Consider the following 15,460-nt stretch of genomic DNA (forward strand, 5'->3'; position numbering starts at 1 on the left):
CAGTTCCTGGACTAGTTCCTGCACCAGTTCCTGCACCAGTTCCTGGACTAGTTTCTGCACCAGTTCCTGGACCAGTTCCTGCACCAGTTCCTGCACCAGTTCCTGCACCAGTTCCTGGACTAGTTCCTGCACCAGTTCCTGCACCAGTTCCTGGACCAGTTCCTGCACCAGTTCCTGGACCAGCGGTTTCCGGGGCAGTTTCCGGGGCGGTTTTCGGGGTGGCGGCGCTGAAGGAAAACTCTGGAAATTAAAAATCACAACAGAAATGTTATGATGAGCAGCAGAAACGTCTCCCAGAGGTGGACTAGACTAGATTACTCCAGTCTAGTTCAGTCCAGTCCAGTCCAGTCCAGTCCAGTCCAGTCCAGTCCAGTCTAGTCCAGCTGTAAGGTTAATTAGAGGTTAAACTTGTTTTGTCCTTCTGAAAACTGTCACAGGCTTCGTAAACAGATGTCACAACAGCCACTTCCTGATCTGCTCAGGTTTTGGACTGTCCTGGTTCAATCACTCGACTGAAATGTCATGATTAAATCACACTTTATCTCTTCCTCTCACTGTCCATAACGGTCAGTCTCTGTCAAGTTTTTTAATAAAAGCATCATGCAGAGGGAAAGCATTTGGGAAGCATTTGCTGTCAGGAGCTTCGCCCTTCTGCAGAAACGTGTTAAAAGATCATTTAGCAGTCTCTGTGTCTTTCCTGGTTACGAACTTATGTAATGTTGATTTAGACCTAACATAACCCGGGACCCAAGATCTGTGGCGTTGGGATGACGTGGGATGCGGCTGCCTAAAACTGTTGACAAACCATCCCAACTTCAGGGACGAGGCCAATAGGAAATTGGTCCTGCGCCGATCCGAGATCCAGTGACGGGTCCCTGAGCCAGGAAGGACCTGAGACTGGTAAGAGACATTTCTCTCAGTAATACCTGGGTTATTAAATGTGCTAAAGTATTTTATGGTAAAATACGAGTGAAATTCCGTGTATACTAGCCTGGGTTTAGTGAAATAAGGCTAACGCCCAAGGGTCTGGGACACATTGTGGTGAAATAAAAGTCAGGGACTTTAAAGTAATGTTACGGAATAACGAGAGGAGGTTTCTATTGGAATGTTTTTTAATGGTTTTTGTCTAATGTTTGTTTTGTTTAATGTTTTTGTCTAATGTTCAAGATTGAAACTGTTTATTGCCAATGTTGTGGTTTCACTAAATTAATCAGCCCTAAAACCAAACTGTCAAAACGAAACTTATGAGCTGAAAGAAAGTTAAAAAGATTGCTAAAATAACAAATATGTGGTTAAACTAAAACTTATTGCGAACCTAAAATAATTTCCAAAAGACTCTTAGTTGATGGGACATCCCTAAAAATAGGTAAATAAAAGATTGTGGAAAAATATTGTGCAAAATAATATACAGAACTTAAAAGACAGATACGTGAAAGTGGAGGAAAAGGAGCTGCTGCAAATTTGCAGGGCCAAAAGTCATGGTGCGGGGTGTGTGTGAGTGTGAGTGTGAGTGTGAGTGTGAGTGTGTGTGTGTGTGTGTGTGTGTGTGTGTGTGTGTGTGAGTGTGAGTGTGAGTGTGTGTGTGTGTGTGTGTGTGTGTGTGTGTGTGTGTGTGTGTGTGTGTGTGTGTGTGTGTGTGTGTGTGTGTGTGTGTGTGTGAGAGTGTGTGTGTGTGTGTGTGTGTGTGTGTGTGTGTGTGTGTGTGTGTGTGTGTGTGTGTGTGTGTGTGTGTGTGTGTGACGTCTGGGGAGAAGTCAGTACTCTGGCAGCCCTGACCCTTCCAGGGAAAGGTCAGGAAGAAGAGGATGATGACAACGAGACCCCTATCCCTGTTGACATCCAACTCTAATTTTAATTGACATGCAAAACAATGCTCCGCAAAGAGAAAAAGACATTTGGCTAAATGAAGGTGCTACTGTAACTTCAGAAGGCCTCTATGTAGTGCAAAACAAACCAGTACTTCCAAATAACCTGTTCCCCCTGGTGGCTAAATTGAGCCATGGGAAGTCCCATGTCTCAACAGGAGGGATGCAGGGTATGGTACACAAAGTATAAGTATCAATACCTACTTTAAAATTCTTTGTAGGACTATCACCCACTGTTGGATGTTTTTGTTTATGTTCTTCTATTGACCACACTAACCGGAAGTGGGTGGAGTCACACAGGTGTTTTTGATTTGTGATTGTCAATAAATGACTCCGGCTTGCCGGCTCCAGGTGTGAGAGCAGCGGCATATGCCAGTCAAACGAAGTGGATGATTGTGACTGAGTTATTTCCTCCGTTATGGTTTCCTATCGGCATTCCAGCCCTTAAACATGGCAGCGTCAACAGGTTATGGGCCCAGAAAGGAGTTTGGAAGCCGATGGAACCGTTTGTGTTTCGACGGAGATGAAAAGACCTACGAGTTATGGGAGACGAAATTCCTGGCGCACCTGCGCCTGATTGATCTCAAGAGCACGATATTGAGTGAACCACCTGGAGACGGTGACGAGAACGCGGACGAGGACGCCGACAAAAATGAGCAGGTGTATGCTGAATTAATCCAGTTCCTGGATGACAAAAGTTTATCCCTTGTGATGAGAGACGCTGCTGATGATGGCAGGAAAGCATTAAAAATCCTGAGAGATCATTATGCCGGCACGGGGAAGCCGCGCGTCATAAGTTTGTACACTGAACTGACATCTCTTCAGAAGGCCGTCAACGAGAGTGTTACGGACTACATTATCCGCGCAGAGACGGCGATCACTGCACTGCGAAATGCAGGAGAGACTCTGAGCGATGGATTACTGACTGCCATGATTTCGTTTGACTGGCATATGCCAGTCAAACGAAGTGGATGATTGTGACTGAGTTATTTCCTCCGTTATGGTTTCCTGTCGGCATTCCAGCCCTTAAACATGGCAGCGTCAACACCCACAAAGTGCAGGCCTAGTGGAACGAACTAATGGCACGTTTAAGCTAAGGCTCAGGAAAACCATGGAAGAAATTGAAAAACTATGGCCTGAATGCTGGCCATTAGTCAAAATGTACATGAGAATCGTCCCAAACCCATCAGGCCTCACACCCTTCGGGGTCCAGCAACTAAATAAAGATCTTATTTAGTCTTTATTTCCCATTTATAAAACAGTAGAACCGTTGAAATCCACTTGAAGGCGTCTCGAGTCGTTTTGTCTTTTCTGTCTCTAATGCTTTTATCCTCTTAAAGTTTAAAGAGAAAAAAAACAATCTAGTCCAGTCTAGTCTAGTCTAGTCTAGTCCAGATTAGTCTAGTCTTGTCCAGTTCAGTCCAGTCCAGTCCAGTATAGTCTAGTCCAGATTAGTCAAGATTAGTCCAGTCCAATCTAGTCTAGTCCAGTTCCTTCCAGTCCAGTCTAATCCAGTATAGTCTAGTCTAGTCTAGTCTAGTTCAGTCCAGTCCAGCAACTAAATAAAGATCTGCAGGGTTTTATTTCACATTTATAAAACAGTCTCGAGTCGTTTTGTCTCTTCTGTCTCTAATGATTTTATCCTCCTAAACCAGAGGTGTCCAACATCTTGGAGGGCCGGTGTCCTGCATGCTTTAGATCAGGGGTGTCAAACTCATTTTACTTGGCGGGCCGGATTTGACCAATTTTTTTTCTCGCGGGTCGCACGCTCAAAATAACAAAAACGGTGCAAAATTTTTTTTTTCTAATTTTTTTTTTACTATTATCTAATCCAATATCAGTTTAGTTACTTTTAAAGGAAATATGCACTTTGTTTACACTCTAATTATGTAAAATATATTTGTTCAGGATCTTTTCTTGAAATTTCTTGGTTTTTTTTCAAATTATGTAAGATACTTTTAATATCATTTTACAAAGATAAACAGAAACAAGTATGGTTTTTTAATATTTTGCTTTTTTTATAGGAAATTGAATTAAAAGCAAAATCTTTCTTATTACATCCGAGAGTGTTTCTTTGTGATTTAGAGATTTTTCCAGTACAATTAAGTGTATTTATTTTTAAAAATTGGCGCGGATATTTACGCCAGTGGAATAACGATGGATTTGTAGAAGAAATATATTATGGGATATGCTGCGATTCATGGCAATTATTTATGCCTTCCTTTTTAGTAAATTAACATTTCGTCTTTTTGTGTTGGAAACTTCTCGCGGGCCGCATGAAAATCTCTCTCGGGCCACACATTTGACACCCCTGGTTTAGATGTTTCCCTGTTTCTACACACCTGATTCTAATTACGGGTCGTCACCAGCTTGTCATCAAAGTCTGGATAGTTCTGTTGACGACCGAGCTCCTTGTATCACGGTTTAATAAAAAAGGGACAGATCTAAAACCTGCAGGACACGGCCCTGGAGGACCCACTGTGGACACCCCTGGACTAAAACCTGCAGGACACGGCCCTGGAGGAGCCACTGTGGACACCCCGGGACTAAAACCTGCAGGACACGGCCCTGGAGGACCCACTGTGGACACCCCGGGACTAAAACCTGCAGGACACGGCCCTGGAGGACCCACTGTGGACACCCTGGACTAAAACCTGCAGGACACGGCCCTGGAGGACCCACTGTGGACACCCCGGGACTAAAACCTGCAGGACACGGCCCTGGAGGACCCACTGTGGACACCCCGGGACTAAAACCTGCAGGACACGGCCCTGGAGGACCCACTGTGGACACCCCGGGACTAAAACCTGCAGGACACGGCCCTGGAGGACCCACTGTGGACACCCCGGGACTAAAACCTGCAGGACACGGCCCTGGAGGACCCACTGTGGACACCCCGGGACTAAAACCTGCAGGACACGGCCCTGGAGGACCCACTGTGGACACCCCGGGACTAAAACCTGCAGGACACGGCCCTGGAGGACCCACTGTAGACACCCCGGGACTAAAACCTGCAGGACACGGCCCTGGAGGACCCACTGTGGACACCCCGGGACTAAAACCTGCAGGACACGGCCCTGGAGGACCCACTGTGGACACCCCGGGACTAAAACCTGCAGGACACGGCCCTGGAGGACCCACTGTGGACACCCCGGGACTAAAACCTGCAGGACACGGCCCTGGAGGACCCACTGTGGACACCCCGGGACTAAAACCTGCAGGACACGGCCCTGGAGGACCCACTGTGGACACCCCTGGACTAAAACCTGCAGGACACGGCTCTGGAGGACCCACTGTGGACACCCCTGGACTAAAACCTGCAGGACACGGCCCTGGAGGACCCACTGTGGACACCCCGGGACTAAAACCTGCAGGACACGGCCCTGGAGGACCCACTGTGGACACCCCGGGACTAAAACCTGCAGGACACGGCCCTGGAGGACCCACTGTGGACACCCCGGGACTAAAACCTGCAGGACACGGCCCTGGAGGACCCACTGTGGACACCCCTGGACTAAAGTTTAGAGAGAAAAGGAGACTGATGGTCCGGTGGAGGAAAGATTAAAGATAAAGAACTAATCTTTCTCTCTACTCTACTATTCTTCAGAGAATAAAAGTCAATCGTTAAACCTTTCAAAATAAAAGCTGAAGGATAAAAGTATAAGGACTCACCTGCTGGTTTAGTTCCTGCGTCAGTGGAGAGAGAAGAAGAAGAAGAAGAAGAAGAAGAAGTCTGCTGCTGCTCGGGGTCGCTCCCCCGCCCCACTTTTCTCTCCTCCTCCTCTTCCTCCTCCTCCTCCTCTTCCTCCTCCTCCTCCTCCTCCTCTTTCTTTTTCTTGAACATTTTACAGATTTAGAACATACAGACATTCAGCCAAACATTTATACACAAAGACAGTAAGCAATAGTGTACAATATACAGTTATATATATGTATAAATGAATACAATAAAAATATTTATAAAATGTATTTAACTTAATCAAGCAAGACAGAAAAAAGGTCTCTATAAAATGACAATGAGTGTTCCCTCTTTTGGTTTGACATAAGTTTAAGGGAGTCTAAATATAAATTAAAATCTCCAATAAAAGCTTTGAAGCTTTAAAGCTACTAGAACATTTGTCAGTTGAGTTGGGGAAGCTGAAATTGTGGTTTGATAAAAATAAACTATCATTAAATATAAGTAAAACCACATTTATTTTGTTTGGTAAGAGGTTGGTACCGTCAGATATACTGGTTGAAGTAATTATTGATAATGTAAAGCTGGAAAGAGTCTATGATGTTTCTTTTTTAGCAGTAATAATAGTAATAATAGACCACAATCTTAACTGGAAACATGAAATATATTAGATCAAAGTTGGATAAAAGTATCGGCATTCTAGGAAAAACTAGACACATATTAAACCTAAAAACATTACACATGCTTTATAATTCATTAATTTTACCGTATCTGACGTACTGTGTGGAGATTTGGGGAAATACTTTTAAAACCAATCTTCATCCCATTTATGTAATGCAAAAAAAAGCAATAAGAATCGTAAATAATGTAGGATTTTATCATCACACAAATGTTTTGTTCTGGAAATTAAACGCATTAAAATTGACCGACTTAGTTGAATTTAAAACGGCACAGATAATATACAAAGCAAAGAATAAGTTGTGGAATAGCTTGCCAGATAATCTTAAACAAAGTAAAAACATTATACAGTTTAAAAATAGTTTAAAACAGACCATGATTAGTAAATACCAACAAGATTGAAGGATAAGATGCAAGAGAGAGATTTATGGAATTATGCAGGAAATAATTACTGATCTTTTTGTCTTTGTTTTAATCAGGACTATTTATTATTTATTCTTCCTTTTTTCTTTTCTTACTGGTTCTTTGTTGTTACATATATATTTTTTTGTGTTTTGTGTTTGCTTCTTTTTTGGGTGGAAATGCTAGAAAGCATTTGTTGTAGAAAGTGTGAATAATAATAATGTGAAGGTTAAAGGCATTTAGAAGCTCAGAGCTTCAGCCTATTCCTTTTCCATCTAAATGATTACACGACATGCTATGAATGAGTGAACCAGACTGAGCACATGATCCAAATAAATAAATACATAAAATGTGGGACGGATTTTTGAGAATTTTGCTTTGTGTTTATAGGAAATGTACCAATTGCAATCATAAGAGTTACTATGTAACTTAATGGTTTATTGTCAGATTCAATCTGAGTGATAACATCTTTAGCCGTAATTGTTATAGAAAAGTTAGTTTTACTATGCATAGAGAGTTTCAGGCTCAATCTTACAAAAGGTGCAATCAACATCAACACATGTGGATATTAACTTGTTATAAAGAGAGATATTGTGTATAACTTATTAGAGATACAACATTTAAAGGGACAACCGAGCTTTAGTTTGTGTTTTCTAACTGTGAGTTCAGAAACCTCCACGGTTTTCCATCGGAACATCCCGTAAAAGTGTGAGGACTCTGAACTTTTACTGTCCCACGTAAACGCGTAACCGGGTGGAAATGACACCGGGCCGACTCTCCACTTGAGAGCGGTTTGTGGAAACTGAGGTTTAAACTTTACGACGAGCGTCTGATTCCAGACTGAACAGAGTCTTTACTGCAGCTTTCAGCCTCTTAAACCCCCACAGATTCATCTGCAAAACAAACGTCTGATTCCAGACTGAACAGAGTCTTTACTGCAGCTTTCAGCCTCTTAAATCCCCACAGATTCATCTGCAAAACAAACCGTTCACGTTTCTGCCGTTTTTTATTCTCTTCTGTGCAGAAAACATGAATAACGTTTAATAACAGCACTTGTTTTAATTTCTGCCTGCAGGACGACCGTCAGAGGGGATTTAACTACAAAAATAAAGACAAACTATGGTCAAAGAATAGTGATGTACAGAGATAATGATAATAAAACCAAATACATTTCCACTAGATACATTTGTATTTTATTTTATTTTATGTTTATTTGATAAGGACATAGCAATTACATTAGACAAACCAGATGCATGGTTTAAGTGTTTAAGTGCTAATTCGCAACACTTGTCCATAGGCAGCTTTTGAAAAGAATAGAGAGCAATAAAATATTAAGATAACAAGAAGGGGGAAAAAAAAATAATAAAATAAATAAAAGAAAAAAAAACAATTGGAAAGGAAATCAAAGAAATACAATCAATTTTCAATTATAAACATTAAAAGACAAAAAAGCAAGCGGTCAACAAGTTGATGAAGAGAATATCAGATGAAACATACTCTGCAAAAAAACCAGAGACATTCCACTAAATGAAGACGGAGAAATGAGAATAAAACACAAAACAAAACAACATTACACAGTTAAGATTCATCTGAGGTCGTTAAAACGTCTGAAATTAGTCCACAATTTCATTTCATTTGTATTCTAGAACTTCACGACTGATCTAATACAGAAAAAAGAAAGAAAAAATACTTTCAACAACAGTCAAAACCAACTATGTTTCAGTTTTCAGCATCAGATAATCAGTCTCAGCTGATTTAATGATAGTGATTCTATAATTGTTACTTTTACTGATTTAAAGATATTGCTGAACGAAAAATGTGAATGTTCTTATGTGTTGAAATAAAAGAAGAGTACGTGACCTTTGACCCCGGACCGCTGATGTCAGAGCTAAATCTGTATCAAACACAATCTTATCTGTGTGTGTGTGTGTGTGTGTGTGTGTGAGTGTGTGTGTGTGTGTGTGTGTGTGTGTGAGTGTGTGTGTGTGTGTGTGTGTGTGTGTGTGTGTGTGTGTGTGTGTGTGTGTGTGTGTGTGAGTGTGTGTGTGTGTGTGTGTGTGAGTGTGTGTGTGTGTGTGTGTGTGTGTGTGTGTGTGTGTGTGTGTGTGTGTGTGTGTGTGTGTGTGTGTGTGTGTGTGTGTGTGTGTGTGTGTGTGTGTGTGTGTGTGAGTGTGTGTGTGTGTGTGAGTGTGTATGTGTGTGTGAGTGTGTGTGATACATCCCAGTGCTCCTCTACGTGACGGCTCCCATGCAGATGAGGAGTCTTCTGGGGCTTCGGGGGGGGCTGATTAAAACATTAAAACAAAAAAAGCAAGTGAATCTCCAAATGTATTCTGGGTAAAATGGTTGGTCCTCAAGAGCCGTCTATAAATGGATCACTCGTCAACAGAGCTCAGTGATCCTACAACCTCAACATGAGCGGGAGCTAGAAACACAAAAGTGGAGCCATTAAACACAAAGAAAAAGAAAAAAAGGGAGCAAGAAAAAGCCAAATTGCCCAAGATAGACGCATATTTTGTTGGCCCTAATCCTAATCCTCCCCCAAAATGTTTGACCTTTATTTTACTTTTTTTCTTCTTTTTTCTCTTTTTTTCTTCTTTTTTTCTCCTTTTCTCTTCTTTTTTTCTTCTTTTTTGGTATTTTCTTTTTTTCCTTCTTTTTTCCTTCTTTTTTTGCTTTTTTGTCTTTTTTTCCTTTCCTTTTTAATCTCAACATTTCGACTTTTTTCTCGTCATTTCGACTTTTTTCTTGAAATTTAGATTTTTTTCTCAACATTTTGACTTTTTTCTTGAAATTGTACTTCAAAATTAATTTCGACATTTCGTCCAATTTGGGATTAACCGAGGCTTTACAGAGATTTACATACCCTGCCTTTAAGCCTCATGCGTTGAAACACTCGTTTTTTGCTGACATTAAGAACAGACGTCGAGATGTAGACAATTCCCCTAAAATTAATTGAAAATTAATTCAAGTGAAACTGAAATGAATATTTTAACTAAAACAATAATAAAAAAATTGCTTTAGTGCTACTTTAAAGACACTCTGTGTAGCATTACCACTTCTGACCACGTGGGGGCAGCACATCCCGAGAACCTGATCTCCTCTAGTGCAGGATTCGTCAACCCGAGGCTCTTTAGTGCCGCCCTGGTGGCTCCTGGAGCTTTTTCAAAATGTTTGACCTTTTTTTTTCCTTTTTTTCTTCTTTTTTTCTCTTCTTTTTTTTCTTCTTTTTTGGTATTTTATTTTTTTCCTTCTTTTTCTCGTCATTTCGACTTTTTTCTTGAAATTTAGATTTTTTTCTCAACATTTTGACTTTTTTCTTGAAATTGTACTTCAACATTAATTTCGACATTTTGACTTTTTTCTCGAAATTTTGACTTTTTTCTCAACATTTTGACTTTTTTCTCGACATCGCTCTTCGCCATTTGCCTTCATTCTAATGCCTGAATTATGGTTTTGTGTCAAACCAACGCAGAGCTTACGCCGTCACCGTAACTCCGTCGTGAACCTTCGGACTTGTCCGTCACTCCATTTCTCCACGGTGCAGTTCCCCCCGTGACCGCTAGTTCGCGATCTTTTCCTGAATGGTTTATCCGACTTTTTCCGGTCACAGTAAATCAAAGAGATAAAGACAACTAACAAATGCAGCAGCACGAGTACTGACAGGAATTAGCAGGAGAGACCACGTCTCTCCAGTGTTAGCGTCGCTCCATTGGCTACCTGTAAAATTCAGAATCCAATTTAAAATGTTATTACTTGCATATAAAGCCCAAAACGGCTTAGCTCCGCAGTATTTGCAAGACCTGATAGTGCCTTATGTTCCTGGCAGAGCTCTCCGTTCTCAGAGTGCAGGTTTACTCGTAGTTCCTAGAGTATCTAAATGTAGATTTGGAGGGCGGGCGTTCTGCTATCAGGCACCATTACTATGGAACCAACTTCCAATCTGGGTTAAGGAGGCTGACACCACCTCCACCTTTAAAACTAAACTTAAAACATTTCTGTTTAGTAAAGCCTATAGTTAGTGTTTAGTAAACCTCTAGCTGGTGTTGGTAAATCTCTAGGTAGTGTAAACTCTAGTGTGTTAGAGTCAGTAGTCATAGTTGCAGCTATAGAACAAGACTATAATAGTTAGTCTCAAATATAGCTTGGTGGTAGATATGCTGCAATAGGCCTATGCTGCAGGGGGCACCGACATGATCCGCTGGGCGGTGCCTCTCACCCTTCTTCTCCTCTCCTCTTCCCTTCTTCTCTTCTCCATTTCCATTTTTATTTATTATAAATATCTCATAGCTATCATTTTTGTCCATCGTTCCTGTAGTTTCTTGTGCTGGTCCCCCTTTTTTCTCTTTTGTGCATGTTTGCAGGCCGGAGCCTCGGGAGCTGCGTGCTGGCCTGCGGCTCTAGTTGGATAAAGTAGTTATATATATATATAGATAAAGTAGTATTCCAGGACATGTTCACTTCTTCACTTATAAACGTATAAACTTCATGGAGCTGATGCAACAGAACCTGAACGGGGAAACAGGGAACAATAACGTGGTTTTTATTTCACTTCTCGTTCCCGCCTTTATTGCGGAGATGAAACATTTCTTCTGTAGCCGTAAATGTTTCATTTGAAGCAGAACTTCTCGTGTTGTCGACCACCGACGCCGTCGCCTCACTTTATCTTTTACATTTCCTGTTCTGAGTTCACTTCTCACTTTTCTCTTCAAAGTCTCTGCCGGTTCGTGAACAAATTAGTTTTTGGGACTGATTAGACGGAGGAGACAAACCCCCGACGCTCACGCGGAAACAGCTCGTCCTCCAACTTTACTAGAGACGCAAACTTTACTAGAGACTCCAGGGAAGAAAGAAAGAAAGAAAGAAAGAAACCGCAGAACAAGCGTTTGCTGCTCGACGGAGTTTCCATCAGCTGGAAGTTTGATGGAGCAGAAACCAGAAACATCTGCTCCGTAAACCAATAAACACGGGAGCAGGAAACGTGTTTGTGTTTGTCAGGCAGAGGAGGGAGGAACAGAAAACTATAATAATAATAATAATAATAATAATAATTATTATTATTATTATTATTATTATTATTATTATTATTATTATTATTATTATAATAATAATAATAATAATAATAATAATAATAATAATAATAATAATAATAATAATAATAATAATAATAATAATAATTGTAGGAGCCATTTCTATGTGGGTGTGTGTTTGTGTATGGTACCAAATTGGGCCAGTAGGTGTCCTCACTGTCAGTTGTAATTAGTATAAAGGTGAGAGCTTGCAATCAGCTGGCAGGTGTTGCTAGACGGAGGAGCATATAGTTTTTTGACCGCTACGCTCTGCTCCGCTCCGTTCTCTCACTTTGTTTGGTAGTGGTGAAAAAGGTGATAAATAAAAGAACATCACAAAAGAAGTGAAGCTTAAAAGTCATTTGTCTCACTAGACACAAAGTTCAGCGCAGCAGCAAGCGCGTCAATTAAATGTAGCCTATGCAGCCCCTCAGTGGCTTTAAGTTTTAGGCTTAGCCGCTACAATAATAATAATAATAATAATAATAATAATATAATATAATAATAATAATAATAATAATAATAATAATAATAATTATTATTATTATAATAATAATAATAATAATAATAATAATAATAATAATAATAATATAATAATAATAATAATAATAATAATAATAATAATAATAATAATAATAATAATAATAATAATAATAATAATAATAATAATAATAATAATGAAATATGTTAATAACATAATACATGATACTACCAGTAAAAACACTTATATTCTGGACGGGAACATTGTGGTTTTCTGAAAGCCGAGTCTCTCAGATGGATAAATGAAACTATTCTAACTGAATGTACAGAATGAATGAATAGAGTATGGAATATACAGCTCAATGTAGTTACAAATTGTAATAATTACCACTATAGTGATGTTGCTAATGTAATGATGTGGGTGGGGTTAATGGAGTGATGTAATTGTATTTACTTATGTATTTATTTATGTATTCATATATTTAAAGTGTAAAGTATTATATGACGTATATATGTATGTAAATGTACTCTTAATCTTCATGGACCCCAGGAGGAATAGCTGGCGTTTTGTGTCCGCTAATATATATATATACATATACATATATATATATATATATATATATATATATATATATATATATATATATATATATATATATATATATATATATATATATATATATATATATATATATATATATATATATATATATATATATATATATATATATATATAAAATAAGAACTTTATTGATCCCACATAGGAGTAATTCATGTTATATCAGCTATAGAGAACAAGGTAGTGCCGGAAAACAATATATATCCCCCCTCACAAAAATAAGAACAATAGAGAAACAGATTTTCTCAACAAAGCATATTTTACATGAACATGTTTAACATTTTTCAAGGAACAAAATAACATATTTGAAAAAAATTTCAGATTTTTTCAGTTATTTTATTGTCTGAAAAAATGTTAAAATATGTTATTTTGTTATTTGAAAATTTTTTAATTTGTTTTGTTGTTGAGAAAATATGTTTCTCTATTGTTCTTATTTTTGTGAGGGGGATAAATATTGTTTTTCGGCACTACCTTGTTCTCTATAGCTGATATAACATGAATTACTCCTATGTGGGATCAATAAAGTTCTTATTTTTGCCATCTGAGAAAATTTAATATATTATATTTGGTGCCTAACTGTTTCCCAAGTATATTAGTGCGTGTGTGAACAAATAAATGAGACGTAAAACGTACATTTCTTTGTAGAAAGGCGTTTTATGAAAATAAGTCCATTCACTTGTATTAGTTTACAGCACAGTCTGGCCTGATCCAAGATGGCGGCGACGGTGACGTATCGCAGCAGCGGGCATGGTTGCCGTGGCGACATTGCCGTCTCCATGGCGACGCCTCACTCCCGCTGAGGGAAACGCGGCGGAAACTTTTCAACACAAACTTCTTCCCTGAAAGTGATTAAGTGCAGTATTTTCAGCTTTGGGCTGGACTTCGCTCCGCCAGCGCAGGTTTGTAAAAGCAGATCCCTCATTAACATTAAAAAGTGTTTTAAAACAACACTTTTAGTGCTTGTAATTAACTTTAATGTCGTTTTTGTGAAACGTCGTCGTTAAAGTCGGTTGTGATTGATCTCCGGTTCGGCAACCAACATGTTTTAGAGCCATATTGGACCAAAAACACAAAAAACTAATATGTCTGGAGCCACAAAAAATGAAAAGTCTTGTATCAGCCTTAGAGTGCCCTGCTAGTAGAGACGAACTATTTAAATGACATATTTTGGTCAACTAACATGACTAAGCATAAATTACATAGAAACGCCAGCAAAAATATATATAAAAAATGAAATGAATAAGGATTTAATCCAGATTTAAAGTAATTAAACATTCATATTGTTTAGTTTTTATACGTTTTAAGGATTTAAAGTAATTAAACCTTCATATTGTTTAGTTTTTATACGTTTTAAGGATTCGTTTTTTTAATGTTTTAATTTATTTTTTTATTGTAGTTTTCAATTTGTTAATACATGAATTATTCAAGTTTAATCCACTTTTTTTGTTATTTTTTCATTTAATCAGAATTTAAATGACATATTTGGGTCAACGTGTAACAAACATGACTCAGCATATATTACATAGAAACACCAGCAACAATATTAAAACAAGAAATTAAAATAAAAAGGGATTTAATCCGGATTTAAAGTAATTAACCCTTCATATTGTTTAGTTTTTATACGTTTTAAGGATTAGTTTTTTTTTTAATGTTTTAATTTTTTTTTCATTGTAGTTTTCAATTTGTTAATATGTGAATTATTCAAGTTTAATCCACTTTTTTGTAATTTTTTTCATTTAATCAGAATTTAAATTACATATTTTGGTCAACGTGTAACAAACATGACTCAGCATATATTACACAGAAACACCAGCAACAATATTAAAACAAAAAATGTAAATAAAAAAGGATTTAATCCGGATTTAAAGTAATTCAACCTTCATATTGTTTAGTTTTTATACATTTTAAGGATTTAAAGTAATTAAACCTTCATATTGTTTAGTTTTTATACATTTTAAGGATTTAAAGTAATTAAACCTTCATATTGTTTAGTTTTTATACGTTTTAAGGATTTAAAGTAATTAAACCTTCATAGTGTTTAGTTTTTACACATTCGGATTCGTTTTTTTTTTAATGTTTTAATTTATTTTTTTAATTGTAGTTTTCACTTTGTTAATACATGAATTATTCAAGTTTAATCCACTGTTTTTGTAATTTTTTTCATTTAATCAGAATTTAAATGACATTTGGGTCAACGTGTAACAAACATGACTCAGCATATATTACATAGAAACACCAGCAACAATATTAAAACAAAAAATTTAAATAAAAAAGGATTTAATCCAGATTTAAAGTAATTAAACCTTCATATTGTTTAGTTTTTACACATTTTAAAGATTAGTTTTTTTTAAATGTTTTAATTTTTTTTCATTGTAGTTTTCAATTTGTTAATATGTGAATTATTCAAGTTTAATCCACTTTTTTTGTAATTTTTTTCATTTAATCAGAATTTAAATTACATATTTTGGTCAACGTGTAACAAACATGACTCAGCATAAATTACATCCGGATTTAAAGTAATTAAACCTTCATATTGTTTAGTTTTTATATGTTTTAAGGATTTAAAGTAATTAAACCTTCATATTGTTTAGTTTTTACCTATTTTAAGGATTAGATTTTTTTGTTTTTTGAATCCTCTTTTTCTCCTCAGTTATTTTTCTCTTTTTCTCCT

The sequence above is a fragment of the Cololabis saira genome, chromosome 20 (assembly GCF_033807715.1).
Source record: "Cololabis saira isolate AMF1-May2022 chromosome 20, fColSai1.1, whole genome shotgun sequence".
Classification (NCBI taxonomy): domain Eukaryota; kingdom Metazoa; phylum Chordata; class Actinopteri; order Beloniformes; family Belonidae; genus Cololabis; species Cololabis saira.